Raw genomic sequence first — 27,080 nt, 5'->3', positions numbered from 1 at the left:
GAGCTAGATAGGGCTCTTAAAGATAGCGGAGTCAGGGGATATGGGGTGAAGGCAGGAACGGGGTACTGATTGGGGATGATCAGCCACTATCACATTGAATGGCTGTGCTGGCTCGAAGGGCCGAATGGCCTACTCCTGCACCTATTGTCTTGTCACGAAGCTACTCCTGCGTCGACTTGGCTGTGTGCTTAGGGTCGTTGTCTTGTTGGAAGGTGAACCTCCGCCCTAGTCTGAGGTCCAGAATGCTCTGGAGCAGGGTTTCATCAAGGATCTCTCTGTACTTTGCTCCGTTCATCTTTCCCTCGATCCTGACTAGGCTTCCAGTTCCTGCCGCTGAAACACATCCCCACAGCATGATGCTGCCGCCTCCATGCTTCACCGTAGGTATGGTCTTGGCCAGGTGATGAGCAGTGCCTGGTTTCCTCCACACATGACGCTTGCCATTCAGGCCAAAGAGTTCAATCTTGGTTTCATCAGACTAGAGAATCTTGTTTCTCATGCCTTTTGGCAAACTTCAAGTGGGCTGTCATGTGCCTTTTACTGAGGAGTGGCTTCCATCTGGCCACTCTACCATAAACGCCTGATTGGTGGAGTGCTGCAGATGTAGTTGTCCTTCTGGAAGGTTCTTACATCTCCACAGAGGAACTCTGGAGCTCTGTCAAGAGTGACCATCGGGTTCTTGGTCATCCCTTTGACCAAGGCTCTTCGCCCCCAATTGCTCAGTTTGGCCGGGCGGCCAGCTCTATGAAGAGTCCTGGTGGTTCCAAAGTTCTTCCATTTTAGAATGACGGAGGCCACTGCGCTCTTCGGGACCTGCAATGCTGTAAATGATACTTTGACTTTGATGCTGCAGAAATTGTTTTATATCCTTCCCCAGATCTGTGTTTCGACACAATCATGTCTCGGATGCCTTCGTCTTCATGGCTTGGTTTTTGCTCTGACATGCACTGTCAACTGTGGGACCTTATACAGACAGGTGTGTGCCTTTCCAAATCATGTCCAATCAATTAATTTACCGCTGGTGGACTCCAATCAAGTTGTAGAAACATCTCAAGGATAATCAATGGAAACAGGATGAACCTAAGCTCAATTTTGAGTGTCATAGCAAAGGGTCAGAATACTTATGTAGACAATAGACAATAGGTGCAGGAGTAGGCAATTTGGCCCTTCGAGCCAGCACCGCCATTCAATGTGATCATGGCCAATCATCCCCAATCAGTACCCCGTTCCTGCCTTCTCCCCATATCCCCTGACTCCGCTATTTTTAAGAGCACTATCTAGCTCTCTCTTGAAAGCATCCAGAGAACCTGCCGCCACCACCCTCTGAGGCAGAGAATTCCACAGACTCACCACTCTCTGTGAGAAAAAGTGTTTCCTCGTCTCCGTTCTAAATGACTTACTCCTTATTCTTAAACTGTGGCCCCTGGTTCTGGACTCCCCCAACATCGGGAACATGTTTCTTGCCTCTCGTGTGTCCAACCCCTTAACAATCGTATACGTTTCAATGAGATCCCCTATCATCCTTCTAAACTCCAGAGTGTACAAGCCCAGCTGCTCCATTCTCTCAGCATATGACAGTCCCGCCATCCCGGGAATTAACCTTGTAAACCTACGCTGCACTCCCTCAATAGCAAGAATGTCCTTCCTCAAATTAAGGGACCAAAACTGCACACAATACTCCAGGCGTGGTCTCACTAGGGCTCTCTACAACTGCAGAAGAATCTCTTTGCTACTATATTTGATTCCTCTTGTTATAAAGGCCAACATGACATTCGCTTTCTTCACTGCCTGCTGTACCTGCATGCTTACTTTCATAGACCCATGTACAAGGACCCCCAGATCCCGTTGTACTTCCCCGTTTCCTAACTTGACGCCATTTAGATAGTAATCTGCCTTTCTGTTTTTGCTATCAAAGTGGATAACCTCACATTTATCCGCTTTAAACTTCATCTGCCATGCATCTGCCCACTCCCCCAACCTGTCCAAGTCACCCTGCATTCTCATAGCATCCTCCTCACCGTTCACACTGCCACCCAGCTTTGTGTGATCTGCAAATTTGCTAATGTTACTTTGAATCCCTTCATCCAAATCATTGATGTATATTGTAAATAGCTGCAGTCCCAGCACCGAGCCTTGAGGTACCCCACTAGTCACTGCCTGCCATTCTGAAAGGGACCCGATAATCCCTACTCTTTGTTTCCTGTCTGCCAACCACTTCTCTATCCATGTCAGCACTCTACGCCCAATACCATGTGCCCTAATTTTGCCCACTAATCTCCTATGTGGGACCTTATCAAATGCTTTCTGAAAGTCCTGGCAGTCCTTTCCTACATCCACTGGCTCTCCCTTGTCCATTTTCCTAGTTACATCTTCAAAAAATTCCAGAAGATTAGTCAAGCATGATTTCCCCTTCGTAAATCCATGCTGACTCGGACCGATTCTGTTACTCCTATCCAAATGTGCGGCTATCTCATCTTTTATAATTGACTCCAGCATCTTCCCCACCACCGATGTCAGGCTAACTGGTCTATAATTCCCCGTTTTCTCTCTCCCGCCTTTCTTAAAAAGTGGGATAACATTAGCTACCCTCCAATCCACAGGAACTGATCGTTAGTCTTTAAAACATTGGAAAATTATCACCAATGCATCCACAATTTCTAGAGCCACTTCCTTAAGTACCCTGGGATGCAGACCATCAGGCCCTGGGGATTTATCAGCCTTCAGTCCCATCAGTCTATCCAACAGCATTTCCTGCCTAATGTGGATTTCCTTCAGTTCCTCTGTCACCCCAGATCCTCTGGCCACTACTATATCAGGAAGATTTTTTGTGTCCTCCTTAGTGAAGACAGATCCAAAGTACATGTTCAACTCATCTGCCATTTCCTTGTTCCCCATAATAAATTCACCTTTTTCAGTCTTCAAGGTCCAACTTTGGTCTTAACTATTTTTTTCATCTTCACATACCTAAAGAAGCTTTTACTATCCTGCTTTATATTCTTGGCTAGCTTACCTTCGTACCTCATCTTTTCTCCCCGTATTGTCTTTTTGGTTATCTTCTGTTGTTCTTTAAACATTACCCAATCCTCTTGCTTCCCGATCATCTTTGCTACATTGTACTTCTTCGCTTTAATTTTTATACTGTCCCTGACGTCCCTTGTCAGCCATGGTTGTCCCTTTCCCTCCTTGGAATCTATCTTCCTCCTAGGAATGAACTGATCCTGCACCTTCTGTATTATTCCTAGAAACACCTGACATTTTTGTTCCACTGTCATCCCTGCTAGTGTATCTTTCCAATCAACTTTGGCCAGCTCCTCCCTCACGGCCCTTTATTCAACTGCAACACTGACACCTCAGATCTACCCTTCTCCCTCTCCAATTGCAGATTAAACCTGACCATGTTATGGTCACTGCTCCTAATGGCTCATTACCCTCGAGGTCCTTTATCAAATCCGGTTCATTACATAACACTAAATCCAGAATTGCCTTCTCCCTGGTAGGCTCCAATACAAGCTGTTCAAGGAATCCATCACAAAGGCACTCTGTAATGTCCCTTTCTTGGGGTCCAGTACCAACCTTATTTTCCCAGTCTACCTGCATGTTGAAATCTCCCACAGCATTACTTTTACTACATGTAAATGTGATATTTCAGTTATTTCTTTTTAATTATTTAGGAAAAATGTCTAAACACCTGTTTTCGCTTCTTCATTCTGGGGTATTGTGTGTAGATTGATGATAAAAAAATAATTTAATCCATTTTAAAATAAGGCTGTAACGTAACAAAATATGTAAAAAGTGAAGGGGTCTGAATACTTTCTGAATGCACTGTATACCCCACATGATTTTTACTCCTCTATCACCCTTCACCTCCTGCGCATCAAGGAGTGAAGTTCTAATATTTATTGGATGATGTTCAATCTCTCCCAATAGCTCAGACCCAAGAGTCCAACCAACAAGTTCAGAAATCTCTGTACCTTTTTTAGCTTATTGACATATTTCCTGTAATGGGTTGACCAAAACCAAATACAATACTGCAAGTTTGGCTTCACCAACATCGTGTACAGTTGCAACCTAATGTTCCAACTTCTATACGTAATTGCCTGACTGATGAAGGCCTATGTGCCAAAAGTCTTCTTCACCACCCTATCTACCTGTGATGCTGCTTTCAATGAACTATGTACCTATACTCCTAGATCCCTCTGCTATATCACGCTCCACAAAATCTAAAGGTCCAGACTTCGTTTGACTTCCCAAAATGCAACACATCACACTTTTCTGAATTTACTCTCATCCAAAATCGTTGATATAGATGACAAACTGCGTTAGGCCCAGCACTGATTCCCGAGGAATCACAGGTCTCCATCTGAAAAACAACCTCCCACCACCTTCAATGCTTCTGGTCATTCCTTCTTTTCCTTGCTCCCATCCGATCCAAGGTACAGAAGCTTGAAAGCGCGCGTCACCATACTCAGGAATAGCTTCTTTCCCTGTGTTAATCAGACTTCTGAAAAGTTTTTCCATAAGCTAGGGTAGTCAAATTCACTTCAAACCATTGCAAACATTGGACTTTGTCCATGAAAAACATGCACTACAATGCTGAGAACTATTTTATACTCTGTATCTTCCCCTTTGCTCTAGCTATTGTACTTGAGTTTGACTTGATTTTATTTATGTACAGTATCTGATTTGAATGGGTGACATGCAAAACAAAGCTTTACACTGCATTTGGTACATGCGACAATAATAAACCATCTTTCATTGTCAGGTGGTAGGGCACTAAGTTTTCAAATTCAGCAATTATTCCTGTGGTAGAACAAAGTGAGACATCTTCAATGCAGTGGCTCAGTAATACAGCTGCATAGCTGCTACCTGACAGCTCCTGCAAGCCAAGTTTAATCCTGATCTCAAGTGTTGGTTGTGTGGTGTTTTCACATTCACCTTATGACTACAGCCCAAAGATGTGTAGATCGGTAGGTTAATTGGCCACTGTGAGATTTGTATAAATTTTAGGATGCCTGTGATTTGCAAGCTTCACATGGTAGGCTGCCCTGGAAGGTTATATCGCATGCGATCTAAGGAGAGAGCTGAATGGATAGCAAATTGGCTTCATGGAAGGAAGCAGAGGGTGATTGATGGTGGAAGGTTGCTTCTCGGACTGGAGGCCTATGATTAATGGTGTGCCTCAGGGACCGGTGCTGGACCCGTTACTGTTTGTCATCTACATCAATGATTTGGATGAGAACATACAGGGCAATGAGGTCGTTGAGGCAGGGTCTATCCCAACATTTAAGAAACAGTAAGACAGGTACATGGATCGGACAGGTGTGGAGGGATATGAACCCAACGCAGGCAAGTGGGACTAGTGCAGCTGGGACATGTTGGCCGGTGTAGGCAAGTTGAGCCGAGCGGCCTGTTTCCACACTGTATCACTCTAGCTCTGTATCACTGTAGCTCAGCCAATCTAGTTCCGGCAACATCCTTGTAAATCTTCTCTGAACCCTTGACAATATCTTTACAATAACATGGTGCCCAGAACTGAATACAATTAACACAATACTCTAAATGCGGTCTCACCAACGCCTTATACAACTGCAACATGGCCTCCCAACTTCTATATTCAATACTCTGACTGATGAAGGCCAATGTGCCAAGCGCCCTTTTGACCACCTTATCTACCTGCGACTCCACCTTCAAGGGACCATGTACCTGCACTCCTAGAACCCTCTGCTCCACAACACTCCCCAGAGCCCTACCATTCACCGTGTCGCTCCTGCACTACTTTTTTCAGTTACTCCAAGTTCTCTGCAATAATGACCAGTTCTCCCAAATTCACAGTTATATATGCCATTAATCATTAGTTATCGTAATCATACTATTGCAGTGGGTAGGTGCTATAGACCACGGGAAGGTAGACGATCCCACCCCCATGAGTCTCGGGCAGATGGGGCTCGTCAGCCTGGGAAGGCAGTCCATCTAGGAGAGAGAAAACTCTGATTTAAAACCTCAACTGCCTTGTGGTCATATCCAGTCATGGAAAAGGCTCCAGGAGTAAACCTCAAGAAAATCCAGAGTTGGAGCCCCTAAGGCAGTTCGTCGTCGTCTACAACCTCGCTCTGGCAGCTCCTGCGATGGCGCTGGTGCCAAACTGTAACGGCTCTGCTGTTCCTTTGGATCGATCAGCGACGTGGAGAGGTGGGCCGTGCTGCATGGGCAACAGCCTGTCCTCCATATGACATCGCCCAGGCTTGCATCCGACCAGGATGCATCACCCATGGTCAGTCATGACCGAGAGGGGCCTACTACTACTATTGCAAAGGTTAAGAAACATTTAGACAGGTACATGAATAGGACAGGCTCGAGGGATATGGGCCAAATGCAGGCAGGTGGGACCAGTGTAGATGGGACATGTTGGCTGGTGTGGGCAAGTTGTGTCGAAGGGCCTGTTTCCATGCTGTATGGCTTTTGACTCTATTAAGATAATCAATCAGGTTTAGGTACAATGAATAGGTATGTTGCAAAACCTACCTTCAGCGGGTTCTGCAGATCTGTCCCAGCCCGTATGCGTGATTTTGGCGCCGTTGAGAGGGGGGCGGGTTTAAAACGCGATTTTCCCTAGGCTATTCAAATCGAGGTTGTTCAGCCTACTTAGTTGCTGACGAAAAATCGCTGCCAGGTTCGTTCGCTGCAGCTATTTTTTTAACTTATTTGGTTAATTTAATTGTTATAGTAGGTTAAAAATTATCCTCTAAACCCGCGACCGCCGACAACGGGACGGATCTCATACAGGGGACAACGGAAGGTAGGTTGTTTATTTTTACATTAAAAAGGGCTTCTTAAGATCCCTTTATACAAAGTTTTATGTTGCGAGTAGCTAATTTGGGGCCCCATTAAATCCTGCAGTATTTTTCTGGGCTGGTGCCAAACTGTAACGGGGTACAAATCTACCGCAATGGGAACGTTCCAAACCAGCGCGTTCTACAGAGTTCCACAGGATCCCACTCGAAAGCTGATTTAAATGGCCATTAATTTACAGCAATTGAACACTAAATTCCTTCCATTTGGCCTATAAATTAATGTAAATGAGATTTAAAAATCATGTTTTATTGTGAATTCTTTGTGAATGTTATTTGGACACTTAGGCTATTTAAAAATGTTAATCTTTTCTTAAGAAATGGATAGATGTTTAGATCTAGTAATTGAAGTTTGGAATTAGCTACAATTGGATAACTAACTAATTATATGCTTTAATTTCAGGTCATCCAAGTAAGATTGTTTCATATTTGTTTCAGAATGCTTCAATCTATAATAACTGAAAATTTCTTTCAGTTCTCTTAATTTTTAAGAAAGTTATGGCCATTTCACTGTCCTCGATCACAGCTTTTGTGTTAAGTAAATGGAAAATCAATAGGGAACAAGATGCTAATTTCCGAGTATGAAAATGGCCATAACTTTTTTAATACTGAAGATATGAAAGTGAATTAGGTGTCAAATTAAACTTATTGTTGTGCTTTATCTGATGGGATCAATTGCAGACTTGATTTTAAAAATCTCAAAATTTTGTAACATTGCTACAATGAAACATTTTGTTTTCGTTTTCGTTTTAGAGATACAGCTCAGAAACAGGCCCTTTGGCCCACGAGTCTGCACCAACCAGAGATCCCAGCACTTTAACACACACAAGGGATGATTTACACTTATTCCAAGACAATTATCCTACAAACCTGTACATCTCTGGAGTGTGGGAGGAAACCGAAGATCTCAGAGAAAAAACACGCAGTCACGGGGAGAACGTACCAAATCTGTACAGACAGCACTGTAGTTGGGATCGAACTCGGGTCTCCGGCGCTTCAATCTCACTAGGGCAGCAACTCAATTCAATGAACGTTATCTATCCGTTAGGAACTTCATTTGTGCAGAGCATCAGTGCGTGTACAGTTCACATACCCAGCAACACAACACAATATACCACACACATCACATACCAGCAGTCCAACAGTGGTCAGTAGGTAAAACTTGCAAAGCACAATACATGAAGAATAGGCAATAAAAACATTGAAAGAATGTTAAAAATGTGTATATAAATGTATATATAAACAAATGAATAAATAAATAAAAACTCTACCGCTGCGCCACGGTGCCACCTGGTTTTGCCTGCAATCCCAGCAGATCAGACATACTGTACACAAATAAACTCAAGTACGGTGCCCTCCATAATGTTTGGGACAAAGACCCGTCATTTTAAACTAGTATGGTTGGGGGGAGGGACTCAAATTGGGAAAGCTAGCAGTCAGTGTGTGAGGCAGGAGGCAGAGAATGGTAGCACTCTGACCCAAAATGTAGGGGAGAGAGAAAAAAAAGACAATAAACAGAGAATAAGAGAGGGTGGGTTTCTTAAATGTGTATATTTTAATGCTAGGAGCATTGTAAGAAAGGTGGATGAACTTAGAGCCTGGATTGACACCTGGAAGTATGATGTTGTGGCGATCAGTGAAACATGGTTGCAGGAGGGCTGTGATTGGAAACTAAATATTCCAGGATTCCGTAGCTTCAGGTGTGATAGAATTGGAGGGGCAAGAGGTGGAGGTGTTGCATTGCTTATCAGGGAAGATATTACAGCAGTGCTTTGGCAGGATAGATTAGAGCGCTCGTCTAGGGAGGCTATTTGGGTGGAACTGAGAAATGGGAAAGGGGTAGCAACACTTATAGGGGTGTATTATAGACCGCCAAATGGGGAGCGAGAATTGGAAGAGCAAATATGTAAGGAGATTGCAGATATTAGGTGGGCGGCGCGACTTTCGTCAGCAGCGGCCTCTGCAGTCCGTCTGCGTTTTTATTATTTTATGTCTATGTTTTTATGTAGTTTTTGTTATTTTTTGTTGGGGTATGTGTGTGGGGGGGTGGGGGTGGTGTGGGGGGGAGGGGGTAACTTTTAAATCTCTCCCTGCACGGGAGACCCGACCTTTTCTTTGTCGGGTCTCCGTTGTCGTTGGGGCTGCAACGAGGAGCGGCCTCCAACAGGAAGACCGGGGGCTGTGGTGCCGACTACTCACCTCACCGTCGCGGAGCTGGCCGAGTCCAGAGCGGGTGGAGATGTGGTGGACGCTGCTGCGGCCCGACCTCCGGAGATTCGGAGGCTGCAACTGCGGGTTTGGCGGACGGCGGCACCGGGAGCCTCCGGGTCCCTGGAGGGAGACCGCTTTTCGGGGTTTCCGCAACGGCGACTTCTCCCGCCCGAGTTGCGGGGTTGAAGAGCTCCTGGAGCGGGGCCTTACAGCACCGCCCCGCGCGGCTTGGAATGGCCGCGGGACTGCGAGCGCACGCCGGGGGCTCTAACACCAAGACCCGGTGTGCGACCTTGCATCACCCGGCGTGGCTTTAATAGCCGCGGGACAATCGCCATCACCCGCCGGGGGCTTTGACTTTGACTCTGACATCGGGGGGGGGGAGTGCAGTGGAGAGATAAGTTTTTTTGGCCTTCCATCACAGCAATGTGATGGATGTTTATGTAAATTATGTTGTGTCTTGGGTCTATTTGTTTGTAATGTATGGCTGCAGAAACGGCATTTCGTTTGGACCTCAAGGGGTCCAAATGACAATAAATTGAATTGAATTGTAAAAAAAAAAAAATAAAAAAAAAGCACAAGGTAGTGATTGTGGGAGATTTCAATTTTCCACACATAGACTGGGAAACACATTCTGTAAATGGGCTGGATGGGTTGGAGTTTGTAAAATGTGTGCAGGATAGTTTTTTGCAGCAATACATAGAAGTACCTACTAGAGAAGGGGCGGTGCTGGACCTCCTGTTAGGAAATGAGACGGGTCAGGTGGCAGAGGTATGCGTTGGGGAACAGTTCGGGACCAGTGATCACAATACCATTAGTTTCAATATAATTATGGAGAGGGTCAGAACTGGACCTAGGGTTGAGATTTTTGATTGGAGAAAGGCTAACTTTGAGGAGATGCGAAAGGATTTAAAAGGAATAAATTGGGATATTTTGTTTTATGGGAAAGATGTGGAAGAGAAATGGAGTACATTTAAAGGTGAAATTGTAAGAGTACAGAATCTTTATGTCCCTGTTCGGTTGAAAGGAAATAGTAAAAATCGGAAAGAGCCATGGTTTTCAAGGGAAATTGGACACTTGGTTCGGAAAAAGAGGGAGATCTACAATAATTATAGGCAGCATGGAGTAAATGAGGTGCTTGAGGAGTATAAAGAATGTAAAAAGAATCTTAAGAAATAAATTAGAAAAGCTAAAAGAAGATATGAGGTTGCTTTGGCAAGTAAGGTGAAAGTAAACCCAAAGGGTTTCTACAGCTATATTAATAGCAAAAGGATAACGAGAGACAAAATTGGTCCATTAGAGAGTCAGAGTGGACAGCTATCTGCAGAGCCAAAAGAGATGGGGGAGATATTGAACAATTTCTTTTCTTCGGTATTCACCAAGGAGAAGGATATTGAATTATGTGAGGTAAGGGAAACAAGTAGAGTAGCTATGGAAACTATGAGATTCAAAGAAGAGGAAGTACTGACACTTTTGAGAAATATAAAAGTGGATAAGTCTCCAGGTCCGGACAGGATATTCCCTAGGACATTGAGGGAAGTTAGTGTAGAAATAGCAGGGGCTATGACAGAAATATTTCAAATGTCATTAGAAACGGGAATAGTACCGGAGGATTGGCGTACTGCGCATGTTGTTCCATTGTTTAAAAAGGGGTCTAAGAGTAAACCTAGCAATTATAGACCTGTTAATTTGACGTCAGTGGTGGGCAAATTAATGGAAAGGATACTTAGAGATAATATATATAAGCATCTGGATAAACAGGGTCTGATTAGGAACAGTCAACATGGATTTGTGCCTGGAAGGTCATGTTTGACTAATCTTCTTGAATTTTTTGAAGAGGTTACTCCGGAAATTGATGAGGGTAAAGCAGTGGATGTTGTATATATGGACTTCAGTAAGGCCTTTGACAAGGTTCCTCATGGAAGGTTGGTTAAGAAGGTTCAATGGTTGGGTATTAATGGTGGAGTAGCAAGATGGATTCAACAGTGGCTGAATGGGAGATGCCAGAGAGTAATGGTTGTTTGTCAGGTTGGAGGCCAGTGACTAGTGGGGTGCCACAGGGATCTGTGTTGGGTCCACTGTTGTTTGTCATGTACATCAATGATCTGGATGATGGTGTGGTAAATTGGATTAGTAAGTATGCAGATGATACTAAGATAGGTGGGGTTGTGGATAATGAAGTAGATTTTCAAAGTCTACAGAGAGATTTATGCCAGTTGGAAGAGTGGTCTGAAAGATGGCAGATGGAGTTTAATGCTGATAAGTGTGAGGTGCTACATCTTGGCAGGACAAATCAAAATAGGACGTACATGGTAAATGGTAGGGAATTGAAGAATGCAGGTGAACAGAGGGATCTGGGAATAACTGTGCACAGTTCCCTGAAAGTGGAATCTCATGTAGATAGGGTGGTAAAGAAAGCTTTTGGTGTGCTGGCCTTTATAAATCAGAGCATTGAGTATAGATGTTGGGATGTAATGTTAAAATTGTACAAGGCATTGGTGAGGCCAATTCTGGAGTATGGGGTACAATTTTGGTCGCCTAATTATAGGAAGGATGTCAACAAAATAGAGAGAGTACAGAGGAGATTTACTAGAATGTTGCCTGGGTTTCAGCAACTAAGTTACAGAGAGAGGTTGAACAAGTTAGGGCTTTATTCTTTGGAGCGCAGAAGGTTAAGGGGGGACTTGATAGAGGTCTTTAAAATGATGAGAGGGATAGACAGAGTTGACGTGGATAAGCTTTTCCCACTGAGTAGGGAAGATTCAAACAAGGGGACATGACTTGAGAATTAAGGGACAGAAGTTTAGGGGTAACATGAGGGGGAACTTCTTTACTCAGAGAGTGGTGGCTGTGTGGAATGAGCTTCCAGTGAAGGTGGTGGAGGCAGGTTCGTTTTTATCATTTAAAAATAAATTGGATAGTTATATGGACGGGAAAGGAATGGAGGGTTATGGTCTGAGCGCAGGTATATGGGACTAGGGGAGAATACGTGTTCGGCACGGACTAGAAGGGTCGAGATGGCCTGTTTCTGTGCTGTAATTATTATATGGTTATATGTTATATGGTTATTTATTTAATTGCCTCTGTACTCCATAATTTGAGATTTGTAATAGAAAAAAAATTACATGTGGTTAAAGTGCACTTTGTCAGATTTTAATAAAGTAGCAATGTTACAACATTTTGAGATTTGAAAAATCAAGTCTTTAATTTATCCCATCAGAAGAAGTTTAATTTGACACCTAATTCACTTTCATATCTTCAGTATTAAAAAAAGTTATGGCCATTTTCATACTCGGAAATTGGCATCTTGTTCCCTATTGCTTTTTTATTGACTTAACACAAAAGCTGTGATCGAGAACATTTAAAAGCCGATAACTTTCTTAAAATTTAAGAGAACTGAAAGAAAATTTTAGTTATTATAGATTGAAGCATTCTGAAACAAATATGAAACAATCTTACTTAGATGACTTGAAATTAAAGCATATAATTAGTTAGTTACCTAATTGTGGCTAATTACAAAATTCAATTACTAGATCTAAACGTCTATCCATTTCTTAAGAATAGATTAACATTTTTAAATAGCCTAAGTGTCCAAATAACATTCACACAATAATTCAGAATATAACATAATTTTTAAATCTCATTGTCATGGGTTTATAGGCCAAATGGAAGGTATTTAATGTTTAATACGTGTAAATTAATGGCCATTTAAATCAGCTTGCCTGTGGGTTTTTCTGGAACGGGACCATTTGGAACGCTGAGGTTGCGGTGAATTTATACCCCCATATCGGCAGCAAATACACTGCCGGTTTTCAGGGGGGAAAATCACCGTTTCGCAACTTAAAATGTGAATTAAATACATCTTAAGAAACACTTTTATACATAAAAATAAACTACTTTCTTTTACCTGGTCCTCCTTAAAATCCGTCCCAGTTGTCGGCATTGACGGCTTCAGAAGCTGGTTTTAAAATCATTCCAGCCATTAACTTGTCGGGTGAATTTTTTTTAAAAACACACAGAACGGTCGTAGGAACGATTCTTTAGCAACATCTTGCACTCCAACAAATATAATTCAGGACCAGGTTGGGAAAAAAACCCGTTTTAACCCCCCCCCCCCCCCCCAAACGCGTCAAAATCGCGCCAGTGGCAGAATTGCAGCACAGCTGATGGTAAGTTTTGTAACATATCTAAATAAAGGCCATTTTTGTACATTTTGGTTTCACTAAGTAGAAATTACAGTAGTGTTTATACATAGTCGCCCCATTTCAGAGCACCATCATGTTTGGGACAGAGCAATGTAATGTAAATGAAAGTGTTTGGTATTTTGATGCATATCGTTTGCATGCAATGACTGCTTGAAGTCTGCGCTTCTCTGGTGATGCTCTGCCAGGCCTGTATTGCAGCCATCTTTAGTTTATGTTTGTTTTGGGGGCTAGTCCCCTTCAGTTTTCTCTTCAGCATATAAAAGGCATGCTCAAGTGGGTTCAGATCGGGTGATTGACTTGGCCATTCAAGAATTGACCATTTCTTAGTTTTGAAAAACTCCTTTGTTGCTTCAGCGGTATGTTTGGGATCATTGTCTTGCTGCAGAATGAACCGCCAGCCAATGAGTTTTGGGGCATTTGTTTGAACATGAGCAGATAGGATGTGTCTATACACTTCAGAATTCATTATGCTACTACCATCAGCAGTTGTATCATCAATGAAGATAAGCGAGCCAGTACCTTCAGCAGCCATACATGCCCACCGTGTTTCACACATGAGGTGGTATGTGTGAATATGTGTCACACATGAGGTGGTATGTTTGATGCCATCAACATGGTTGATCTGATTCTGGCTTGAAGTGTAGAAGGGCTTCATCCAAGGCCCAGTCGGATCAACCATGTTGATGGCATCAAAGTGGTTAAAGGGGTGATTGCTGCTCTAAGGGAAGCCACAGAAAATCCAGAGAACTTGATATTGGCAAGGGAAGATTTCTTCGGTGAGGAGGTGCATCTTGATGCCACGTTGACAAAGCTTCCGGAGCTACCAGTACATCCACAGTTCAGTTTTGACTCGGTCCTTCATTGCATGCGGGATTCGGTGTGGAGAGCGAACAACAGGTGTGACGTCGGTTACAATAATGTATTCTGTGGGAAGCTTGGCCAGCTGGTTGTCAAAAAGGTCTTTGTATTGTGCGAGTAGTTGTTGGGTGGGACTTTGAGAGGTGGATAGCTGGTGCACAGTTTTGCCGAAGGTGACTAGGCCCATATCATGGCATGCATTCATGCCCAGGAGGAGGGGCACTTCCCCTCTAACCATGATAAAATCCAGATTGTAAACTTGGGATGCTAGATGGCATTGTAGTGTGACTTTACCAGCCGGTTGCACCTCCCCCCACCAAATGGATGTTACTTGGAGTTTGTTTTCATGATAGTTTCATTGTTGTGAATTCTTTGGAAGTCCGTTACGGATAGAACGTTGCACCGTGCCCCAGTATCTATCTTTGGAATTCTCTGCCACAGAAGGTAGTTGAGGCCAGTTCATTGGCTATATTTAAGAGGGAGTTAGATGTGGCCCTTGTGGCTAAAGGGATCAGGGGGTATGGAGAGAAAGCAGGCACAGGATACTGATTTGGATGATCAGCCATGATCATATTGAATGGCGGTGCAGGCTCGAGGGGCCGAATGGCCTACTCCTGCACCTATTTTCTATGTTTCTATGTTTGCAGCGACTTTGGTATTGTTGATACTGAGCGTTGTCATGAAATCATTGTTTTTGGACAGTGGGCCATCGCTCTGTTGTCATGGCCGGGTCATTTCGTAAACCCGATCCTCTGATATTTGACAGTGAACTTGACGAACGTTGGCGCGTCTTCGAGGTGGAATTTGGAATTTTCATTGATGCTGCCCACCCGGGTGCTGCTTTCTACACCGTTGCATCAATTCTCCTCAACGTAGTGGGCGCAGAGGCTGCCCTACGGGCACAGGACTTTTAACGCACTAGAACATAGCGATGCGGTAACCCATGTTGTGATCCCAGCAGAGTCTATCAGGGACCCTACCTGCCCCCATCCGAAAGTTCCGTGAACTGTGCCAACTTCGCACCAACGTTATCATGGAGCACCACAAATTATTTTCCAGTAGCCAACACGAGGGTGAGACGGTCAAATCCTACATCGGTGCCCTGAAGAGCATCGCTGAAAGATGCCACTTCCAGGACCGCGACGTACTCATCCGCAGCAGACTTGTATATGGCATCCTGAATGACAAGGTGAGAGATGGGATGAGCAGCTCACACTAGCTAAGGCAGAATGTGCCTGCCAGGTTGCGAGACTCACTGACACCCATACCAAATCCCTGGGACCGGTATCCCACTTCTGACACCATGTTTGTAAATGATACTCTTATTAATCCATGCCATTTATATTCTCCACTACAACATATATGGTAAAACATAGTCTATATTCCATTCAGAAATACAGAGCATTCAAACTGCACAGCCGTGCTCTCTCAGTTCAGCATGGCTTCTGCCAGCTGGCTGTCCTCGTTAGTAACGTACCGTAATACCATGTAATGGGTGGCATGCATATATGTGCAGTGGAGATTACAAATGGCATGGATTAATAAGGGTTAATCTACATAATCCAAAAAGCAGCACTTCTGACAATGCATCCCTCCCTCAGTACAGCAGCAGACAAAAATGCTGGAGATTTCATCGGGTGAGGCAGCATCTATGGAGCGAAGGAATAGGTGACGTTTCGGGTCAAGACCCTTCGTCTGAAGAAGGGTTTCGGCCCGAATCGTTGCCTATTTCCTTCGCTCCATAGATGCTGCTGCACCCGCTGAGTTTCTCCAGCTTTTTTGTGTACCTTCGATTTTCAAGGATCTGCAGTTCCTTCTTAAACCCTTCTTCAGACTGATGTGCGGGTGGGGGGTGGGAAGAAGAATGGAAGCGGCGGAGACAGTGGGCTGTGGGAGAGCTGGGAAGGGGAGGGGAAGGAGGGAGAGAGCAAGGACTACCTGAAATTGGAGAAATCAATGTTCATAGAAACATAGATAGAAACATAGAAGATAGGTGCAGGTGGAGGCCATTCGGCCCTTCGAGCCAGCACTGCCATTCATTGTGATCATGGCTGATCATCCCCAATCAATAACCCGTGCCTGCCTTCTCCCCATATCCCTTGATTCCACTAGCCCCTAGAGAGGTTGGTTAATCGGCTCAGTTCGCATTAACCAACCTGATCTCCCGGTGGCTCAGCACTTCAACTCCCCCTCCCATTCCGAATCCGACCTTTCTGTCCTGGGCCTCCTCCATGGCCAGAGTGAGTCCCACCGCAAATTGGAGGAGCATCACCTCATATTTCGCTTGGGTAGTTTACAACGCAGCGGTATGAACATTGACTTCTCCAATTTCAGATAGTCCTTGCTTTCTCCCTCCTTCCCCTCCCCTTCCCAGCTCTCCCATAGCCTCCTGTCTCCGCCTCTTGCTTTCTTCTTCCCGCCCCCCCATCCCCATATCAGTCTGAAGAAGGGTCTTGACCCGAAACGTCACCTATTCCTTCGCTCCATAGATGCTGCCTCACCCGCTGAGTTTCCGCAGCATTTTTGTCTACCTTTGATTCTTCCAGCATCTGCAGTTCTTTCTTAAAACACTCATATAGCAGTGATACTGTATGTCAGTTCAAACTTCTGTAATGGGAATTGAACCCAAAACATCACTGAGTCAGAACTAATAATAGTGAACAAAAACAATTATATACAAATCCACTGTGCTCTGTCACGAATTTAGTTGCTTGTTGCAATCAAGCAGTCCACAGTGTACAGATAAAGGATAAAGGGTACAACATTTAGTGCAAGATAAAGTACGATTAAAGATACTTCGAAGGTCTCCAATGAGGTAGATGGGAGAACACGACTGCACCCTAAAGGGCCTGTCCAATCTACGTGTCCTTGGCACACAAGTTACCTCGTGGTCGCGATGGTTCTGCGAAGGTCGGGCGCGATTACATGCGTACGCACAGCCGTCTGGAGTACGTGACGTCATTTGAAGATGGACACAAAGCTGGAGTAACTCAGCGGGACCGGCAGCATCTCTGGAAAGAAGCAATGGGTGACGTTTCGTGTCGAGACTCTTATTCAGTCTGAAAAGGGTCTTGACCCAAAACATCACCCATTGCTTCTCTCCAGAGATGCTGACCGGTCCCGCTGAGTTACTCCTGCATTTTGTGTCTATCTTCAATTTTCTACTCCCAGAGTGGGGCCAAGAAGAGGGGGCGGATCCAGACCACAACGGCCGTGAGCCCCAGGCCGAGTTCGGCGATCGTTTGCCTGCTTCTGCTGCTGTTGAAGGTGAGCTGTTGCGTCGCGCCAGGGTCTTGGGCCTATCCAACTTTGGCCGTCAGTTCCGCGACAGGTTCGTTGGCGCGCGAAGATTTGGTTCACTACAAAAATTTCGAAGCCCAGTGCGATGTCGCGCACAACTACATACCCCTCCGCGCTTCTAAGTGGGACAGGCCCCGGCCATACAATGCCCATACGCCTCAACGCGACCACGAGGTCGCGTAATTTGCGTGCCAAGGACACGTAAGTGGGACAGGCCCTTAACTGGTGTGAGGGCAGTTCAGTTGTCTGATAAAATCCAGGAAATAACTGTCCTTAAATCTAGAGGTATGTGTTTTCAAACATCTATACCTCTTGCCTGATGGGAGAGGGGAGAAGAGCAAGTGACCAGGGTGAGGTTGATCCTTGAATATGCTGGTGGTCTTCCCGATGCTGCGTGAAGTATAGATCGAGTCAATGGAAGGGAGATAGTTGTTTGAGTCTGAGACAGTAGTTTGAACACTGTCTCAGAAAAGGCTATTAAACATTGAACTGGATGTAATCCAAAATAACCATTAACTGTAAAGAGCAACATCATTGAATTTCTATATTTTATTCCAGTCTGCTTCATGTTATCAATTTGTGTTGGCTATATAATTTGATACACCTTGCACAATAAAATTATAAAAGCACTGCTGGATCATCATCACAGCACACAACACTGGTAAATTCTTGGTATTGATAGTCTAAGTTTAAACATTCACTTTCATTTATCCACTAAAATGAGTAGAAATCAAATCAATTAAATAGTTTCCCAGTGATTTAGGTGTCAAGTAGCTGAGCCAAGCAGACCTAAACGTATCCAACTTCAATCCTCAACCTGTGTTCCACATTCTGGCTTTTAGACAAGCGATACAATTTAAACTGGTCAATTACGAAGTGTTGTCATCTGTTCCAGTGCCCAAATTCAAATATCCTGCACAGATGATTTTCCTAACTTAGTTTTGGATTTATTAAACAGTAGTTCTCAAAAAATGCAGATACAAATGTGGTTAAAATGTACATCTGGACTTGCTTTAATAATGAAGTAACATGTGACAGACCACAGAAGGTCACCTGGCACGTCAGAGTAATATACAAGACCATTTGTCTTTTTCTGCAGTCAATTTTTTACATTTACAGGAATTTTATCTCATAACTCTTTCTTCCTTTTAATACAGCTGGTCTGAGCATCTGGAATGATTTTAGTGTACATCGGGATTTAGAATTTGCCTAATTACGTTAAAAATATTATATCTAATTGGAAATTCACGTTTGATTGGTTGCCTTTCTGACAACATTGAAATTTGTTTACATATAACTTGGTCAAGTACTGCAGTCTTTTCTGGTTTGCTCTGAGAACTTGCCCAAAGCAATACCACATTAATTGGGCACATCATAGAGTAAGAGGTTTCATACTGTAAGAGATGTACTGCATTGTGTGTATGAAATCCACATCAGGCATGAAATGGTGTTGGATAGACAGATGGGACTGAAGGCTGATAAATCCCAAGGGCCTGATGGTCTGCATCCCAGGGTACTTAAGGAAGTGGCTCTAGAAATCGTGGACGCATTGTGATAATTTTCCAATGTTCTTTCGATTCAGGATCAGTTCCTGTGGATTGGAGGGTAGCTAATGTTATCCCACTTTTTAAGAAAGGCGAGAGAGAGAGAGAGAAATCTGAATTATTGAACAGTTAGCCTGACATCGGTGGTGGGGAAGTTGCTGCAGTCAATCATAAAAGATAAAATAGGGCACATTTGGATAGCAGTAACAGGATTGGTTTGCGTCAGCATGGATTTACTAAGGGGAAATCATGCTTGACTAATCTTCTGGAAATTTTTGAGGATGTAACTAGGAAAATGGACAAGGGAGAGCAAGTGGGTGTAGTGTACCTGGACTTTCAGAAAGCATTTGATAAGGTCCCACGTAGGAGATTAATGGGCAAAATTAGGACACATGGTATTGGGGGTAGACTGCTGACATGGACAGAAAATTGGTTGGCAGACAGGAAACAAGGGGTAGGGATTAACGGGTCCCTTTCAGAATGGCAGGCAGTGACTAGTGGGGTACCGCAAGGCTCGGTTCTGGGACCGCAGCTATTTACAATATATATTAATGATTTAGATGAAGGGATTACAAGTAACATTAGCAAATTTACAGATGACAAAAAGCTGGGTGGCAGTGTGAACTGTGAGGAAGATGCTATGAGAATGCAGGATGACGTGGACAGGTTGGGTGAGTGGGCAGAATCATGGCAGATGCAGTTTAATGTGGATAAATGTGAGGTTATCCACTTTGGTAGCCATTCTTCTGCCCTCTGCCTCATGCCCAATTCTTTGTCTCAGAATATGGATCTTTTCCCCCATTTTTTTAATTCTCAGTTCATCTAGCCTCTGATTTTCTCTACCTGTTCATTGTTAAATGTTAACGTTACTGTGACCACCTCAATTTTTCCAATGTCCCTACTCACATTAACCTATTCCCCCTGCCAGCAAATTTGCAACTCTGTTCACGAAGAAACAACCTAACGCCGTTGTCTAATTGGCTGATGAGAGGGGTGCTGCTGTCATTTAGCAAACTGATTTTCCTAGCATTGATGCAAGGCAAATAAAAGGGATGCAGGAAGTACAAGTGATGATTGTTGACAGAATGTTGAGATTACGGCAATACATCGATGTATTGCACAGAATAGTGGTGCCGAAGATGGTGAAGACTTTTCCAGATGGATCTGGGATATTCCTGTAAGACCTTGCATCTTGCTACACATCAAAGATGGTGACCCAATTTTTCAAGCAGAAGGGGATAATTGCCTTGGACTACTAGCCTGGTAACTCGCCTAACTTGGTCAATTATCAAGGAGAAAGAAAAGGAGTGCACTTATGATGCAATTATAAAGAAAGCACATCAGCGCCTCTACTTCCCGAGAAGATTACTGAGTCGGTATGTCAAGGAGGACTCTCTCGAACTTCTACAGGTGCACAGTAGAGAGCATGCTGACCGGTTGCATCGTGGCTTGGTTCGGCAACTTGAGCTTCCAGGAGCGGAAAAGGCTGCAAAAAGTTGTAAACACTGCCCAGTCCATCATCAGCTCTGACCTCCCTACCATTGAGGGGATCTATCGCAGTCGTTGCCTCAAAAAGGCTGTCAACATCATCAAGGACCCACACCATCCTGGCCACACACTCATCTCCCTGCTGCCTTCAGGTAGAAGGTACAGAAGCCTGAAATCTGGTCCAACCAGGTTCAAGAACAGCTCCTTCCCCACAGCCATCAGACTATTAAACACAACCAAACAAACTCGGAACTATAACAGCCTTTTGCACTTTATCTGTTTATTTATGTGTGTATATATATATTTATGGTATATGGACACACTGATCTGTTCTGTAATTATGCCTTACAATATTCTGTTGTGCTGCAGCAAGCAAGAATTTCATTGTCCTATTTGGGACACATGACAATAAACTCTCTTGACTTGACTCTTGACACAAAACAGAAACTCAGAGGTCATAATCCAGCTGTGGTATCGAGATGAAAAAATCCTCGGAAATATGGTCAATTACATGTCAAGTTGCGACAAATACTTGACAGACAACAATGGTGGACATATAATGTACTAAAGACATAATAGTGTGATGATATTGAATAAAAGTTAACCCTGCAACATGTATAATGTCATATTATATCCTAATGTATCCTTGTACAATTCTTCCATTAAATTGTACAAGGATGTACATTTTCTTGGCTGGAAACATGTATTAGTAATAATAATTATAAAGGCCTTGACATAAACTAGGTATGTTGCAAAGCCTACCTGAAGCGTCGCTGAAAATCTGTCCCAGCCCGTGTGCGCGATTTTGGCGCCGTTTAGAGGGGGGCGGGTTTAAAACGCGATTTTCTCTAGGCTGTTCAAATCGAAGATGTTCAGCCTAGTTAATTATTAACGAAAAATCGCTGAAAGACCCCGTCGCAAAAGCTATTATTAGTTTTAAAGGCCTCGTAAAATAGTTATAGTAGTTTAAAAATCATACTCTAAACCCGCGACCGCCAGCAACCGCAGGGTCTCATAAAGCAAATATTTGAAGGTATGCTGTATATTTTTACATTAAAAAGGGCTTCTAAAGATCCCTTTATACAAAGTTTAATATTGCGAGTAGCTCATTTTGGGCCTATTATATCCCGCAGTATTTTTCTGGGCATTTGAGGGCACAAATCTAGCGCAATGTGAACGTTCTAAACCAGCGCGTTCACAGGATCCCACTAGAAAGCTGATTTAAATGGGCATTTATTTACAGCAATTGAACACTAAATTCCTTCCATTTGGTCTATAAATTAATGTAAATGAGATTTAAAAATCATGTTTTATTGTGAATTATTTGTGAATATTATTTGGACATTTAGGCTATTTAAAAATGTTAATCATTTATTAAGAAATGGATAGATGTTTAGATCTAGTAATTGAAGTCTGAAATTAGCTACAATTAGGTAACTAACTAATTATATGCTTTAATTTCAGGTCATCCAAGTAAGATTATTTTATATTTGTTTCAGAATGCTTCAATCTATGATAACTGAAAATTTCATTCAGTTCTCTTAATTTTTAAGAAAGTTATGGGCTTTTGACTGTTCACGATCACAGCTTTTTTGTTATGTCCATAGAAAATCAATAGGGAACAAGATGCTCATTTCCCAGTATGAAAATGGCCATAACTTTTTAAATACTTGAGATATGAAAGTGAATTAGGTGTCAAATTAAACTTATTTTTATGCTTTATCTGATGGGATAAATTGCAGACTTGATTTTTAAAATCTCAAAATTTTGTAACATTGCTACATAAACCTCTATGGTATAACTCTGCAGGACAACTCGCTGCAATCAGTCAAGAGTCAAGAGTGTTTTATTGTCATGTCCCGGGAAAAAAAATTCAATAAATAGCAAATATAGTGCAAATAACAAATAATAATATAGTCTTTTGCAGTTCAGAGCTCATAGCTTATTTGTTGTGTTTAATAGCCTGATGGCTGTGGGGATGAACCTGTTCCTGAACCTGGACGTTACAGTTTTCAGGCTCCTGTACCTTCTTCCTGATGGCAGTGGTGAGATGAGAGTGTGGCCAGAATGGTGTGGGTCCTTGATGATTTTGGCTGCCATTTTGAGGCAGCGACTACGATAGATCCCTTTGACGGTGGGGAGGTCAAAGCCGGTGATGGACTGGGCAGTGGCCACAACATTTTGTAGTCTTTTTCGCTCCTGGATGCAACCAGTCAGAATGCTCTCTACCGTGCACCTGTAGAAGTTTAGGAGAATCCTCTTCGACATGCCAAATCTCCGTAATCTTCTCAGGAAGTAGTGTCGCTGATGTGCCTTCATTACAATTGCATCGGTGTGCTAGGTCCAGGAAAGATGTTCTGAGATATGCACGCCCAGGAATTTGAAGTTATTGGCCCTCTCCACCGTCTTCCCGTTGATATAAACAGGATTGTGGGTCCTCATCCTTCCCCTACCAAAGTCCACAATCAGTTCCTTGGTTTTACTAATGTTGAGAGCCGGGTTGTTGTACTGGCACCAATTGGTCAGTCGGTCGATCTCACTTCTATACTCTGACTCGTCCCCATCTGTGATTCGTCCAACCACAGTGGTGTCATTGGCGAACTTGATGATGGAGTTCGTACTATGACCGGCTACGCAGTCATGGGTATAGAGTGAACAAAGCAGGGGGCTGAGAACGCAGCCTTGAGGTGCTCCCGTACTAATTGTTACTGAGGAAGTGGTTCCTGCAATTCGAACAGACTGTGGTCTGTGGATGAGGAAGTCGAGGATCCAATTGCAGAGGGATGCGCAGAGGCCCAGTTCCGTGAGCTTGGTAACCAGCTTTTTTTTTTTTTTTTTTTCTTTTTTTTTTTTATCAAAAAATTTATTCAATTATTAAAAATAATATTTACATTACAATAAAACAAGCCAGAACCCACCACCATAATACAATACAAACATGTAATAACCTACTATACAACTATGATACAATCCTTATTGAGGATACATTCAACACCCTGCTGAGCCCAGCGGTCCCGGAACTCCCTCAGGGTGCCCGTAGACAGGGCGTATTCCCTTTCCATCCGCACCCGGGCACGGACGTATCCCCGGAAAAGGGGCAGGCAGCCGGCTCGGGTAGAGCCCTCCACCGTCTGGCGCCGTGACTCGCGGATGGCCAGCTTGGCCAGGCCCAGGAGCAACCCAACCAGGACATCTTCAGCCCTACCCTCTCCCCTACGCACAGGGTGTCCAAAGATGAGGATGGTGGGTGAAAAATGCAGCCAGAAGGCAAGGAGCAGCCCCTTTAGATATTCAAACAGTGGCTGCAGCCTCACGCACTCCATGTACACGTGGTACACAGACTCTTCCAGCCCGCAAAAGTGGCAGGCGGCTGGCGAGTCTGTGAACCGCTGGTAACCAGCTTGGAAGGGTTGATGGTATTAAACGCCGAGCTGTAGCCTATAAACAACAGCCTGACGTAGGTGTTTTTAATGTCCGAGTGGTCCAGTGCGGAGTGGAGAGCCAGTGAAATTGCATCCTCTGCTGACCTGTTGTGGCGGTATGCGAAATGTAGTTGGTCGAGGTTCTTGTGGCTGCCTTGCCAAAATTCTGTCACATTCTTTCTTTCTTTGCTGTTTTTTAATATGTGTTAAATGTATGCTTTAGTTTTCTTTAGCTTTGTATTATGTGGGGGGGGGGGGGGGGGGTTGGGGAGACCTTTTTAAAATCTCTTACCTCGACGGAGATGCAATTTTTTTCCGTATCGTATCTCCGTCCGCTGTGGTGGATGTTTATGTTAACTTTTACGTAGTTGTGCGTCATGTTGCTTTTTTCTGGTATGACTGTATGGTAAATCGAATTTCACTGTTCCTTAAATGGTACACGTGACAATAAAGGACCATTGAACCATTGATATGAAAATACAGCCAGATTTTTTTGTGCTTAGACTTAAACCAAAAATTCTACAGTGAAGGGACACAGTTTACTCTGTCGCACAGGAGGTACATTCTGTTTGCAAGCTACAGGGCACTTTTTCTCTTTTGGGAAATATGAAACATGCATTAAAATACTTGCACAATGCACTTATTAACAACACACAATAATTTGTGGTCACGGATCATTAATGCTTTTTCAGCACCTGTGCACGGTTCATAAAACTTTATGAAGTAACAAAATATGTTATCCAATCCTTCCTGTAATCAGGATTCGATCTAAGTATACTGATGCATGTTACAAATTGACCACATAGACTTCCGTTAGGAGTACCAGTTTCCCCATTTTTTCCTTCACTGGATAATATAACGAAGCAGAACCAATTACACACATCATAAAGTTTGTGTTAATTTATGATTGTCTCAAGAGCAAGTACAACAGGAAATTTAACAGCCTACACTGTATGAATACACATTCATCTACTTTGTTAGCCTCCTGCAAAATAAATCCGTGTGTTTCAGGAGTACATCAATACAAAAATATCACACACAGCTTTACACATTAATAGCTGGGGACAGGCAACGGATATATTTGTACCAAGAAGATGCTTAAAAATGGATGCCAGAGAACATTGTGCACAACCTTCCAACACGTTTTAATGAAACTCCAATCTCCGAAGCACAAAAGTAGCTTAAATTGTAAATACCCCTGTACAAGCAATATTGCAACTAATGTTTTTTCAGTTGTGATACAATGACGAAAAACACTATTGGCGTAACACTAAATTTCCAACTGCGTTGTTTAGAATGTGCAAGAGGAAATCAAGATTCCTTTTTGACCTGTCGAGTGAGATGTCCGGGACAACTGAATAATATTCTCAAATGAGAAAGTAAAATGCTCATATGTATGAGTTATGCCCACAGTCTTGGTTATATATTGTCACATGTTGGTATAAAATCCTAATTTCTTTAGTTTCCAGGAAAATAAAGGGGGAGAGAATACCAGGACAATTAATTCAAAGAGCTGACATACATACACACAATGACGTCAACAATCCCTGTGCCAAAAGATAACATGATTATTCATAAAAAAGCAAATTGGATACAAATTGTGTCAAACATAAATAATGACAATTATCAAAAGTTAAAAAGTACATGCAAAAATTGTGCTTCCATTTCTCAAGTGACATTGTTCGTTCTTTAGATTTATCTAAAGAGCATACACACTGGGAAAACACGGGTTAGAGAAAAAAGTAATTGTCATACAAAAGAGACTGTAGACAAAAGAGAGTGGAGAAGGAAAACGGATCAGATGCTGGAAAGGATTCCGAGTACACCTCGATTTCAAATTGCAACTCAGCAGAAACTGAAATCATGAAAGAAACCATGTTTTTTGTATTATTTCCTGCATTCTATGTAGGAAATTGTAAATGTGGCTTACAGCATTCTAAACAGAACCCAAGTAGCAAAAAGCAGGTCACTGAAAGTCACACACCAATATTTAACATTACACGTACTTGCTACCTTTATATTGCCGTAAAATACCTTTATGCTAATAAATTCATTGTTTAATGCGTAAAAGTGATACACACAGGAATATTGCATTTACAAGAAATTATGCTTATGAATATCAGCAGTGTAACCATTGGTATTGTTTTGTTAATGCCATGTGCACTGAGATGCAGTGAAAAGCTATGTTTGCATGCAATCTAATTAAATCATACTATACACAAATACAATCAAGCCACTCACAAATACCACAGGGTAGAGCAAAGAGCATAATACCAGAGTGCCGAACATTGGTAGATCGGGACTACGCACGGGAGCTTTTGGGTGGACCGTTTAGTACACTGATAACTGCAGAAAGAAGCAGTTCATGTATCTGGTGGTATGTGTTTTCAAGGTTTTGTATCTGCCTGACAGGGGAAAAGAGGGAACGACTGGGGTGAAAAGCTCCTTGATTAGGTTGGCTGCTTTCCGGAGGCATCGACTAGTAAGTATAGATGGAATCGATGGTAGGCTACATTTATTTTGGGCTCAAATAAATGAGATGAAGGCAAAACTTAATTCTCCAACATTCAAGTCAATGGAATTGAATATTAGACTAAAATGGGGGATCATATCAATCGTCATATGGCTGCCATGTTATCAAAATAAAAAATGGGGTCATTGTTTTGAACCTGGCACAAATTCCTAGTTGTGGATAATCAGCTTACTAGTCTCAACAAGATATCCACATGACCAAAAGGACAAAGAAAACAAAATATCCTGACTCTTACCAAATGCAAAGTTGGACAAATGCACGATTCCAAGATACAAGAGCATTGTGTTATAGAATGATGATGGACCTTCAAACCCCAACATGAGTTCATAAGTAACTAAACAAATTTCCATGTGGCCTGCAACTATAGCAATGACGTATAAAAACAACTGGCTAGCATTTTAGACAAAACAGGTATATTCAATTTCATAGACTCATAGTCATACAGCACAAAAACAGGCCCTTCGGCCCATCTTGCCCATGCCGATCAAGCTGCTCCAGCTACACGAGTCCCACTTGACTGCGTTCATGTTTTCCAAGTACTACTTTCATAAAGTAAGAAATATGGAAAAAATCTGTTGTGATTGTACAAGCTTCTAAATCAGTCATAGGAAGAAGGCTCATATTGATGAGAGGCAGCGTTGGTCTGAATGAATGTAGTGGAGACTAAGAGC

At 43.0% G+C, this 27,080-nt stretch overlaps 1 protein-coding gene across 3 annotated transcripts in view; it reads right to left on the bottom strand.

The window, feature by feature from the left end:
• The window catches only part of arl15 (ADP ribosylation factor like GTPase 15), a 279,912-nt gene that overhangs the window by 113,162 nt on the left and 139,670 nt on the right, over positions 1–27,080 (bottom strand). The gene's annotated exons all lie outside the window — the stretch shown is intronic.

Source organism: Amblyraja radiata, chromosome 1, assembly GCF_010909765.2.
Source record: "Amblyraja radiata isolate CabotCenter1 chromosome 1, sAmbRad1.1.pri, whole genome shotgun sequence".
Lineage (NCBI taxonomy): Eukaryota > Metazoa > Chordata > Chondrichthyes > Rajiformes > Rajidae > Amblyraja > Amblyraja radiata.
This window is presented reverse-complemented; position numbering and strand designations above follow the sequence as displayed.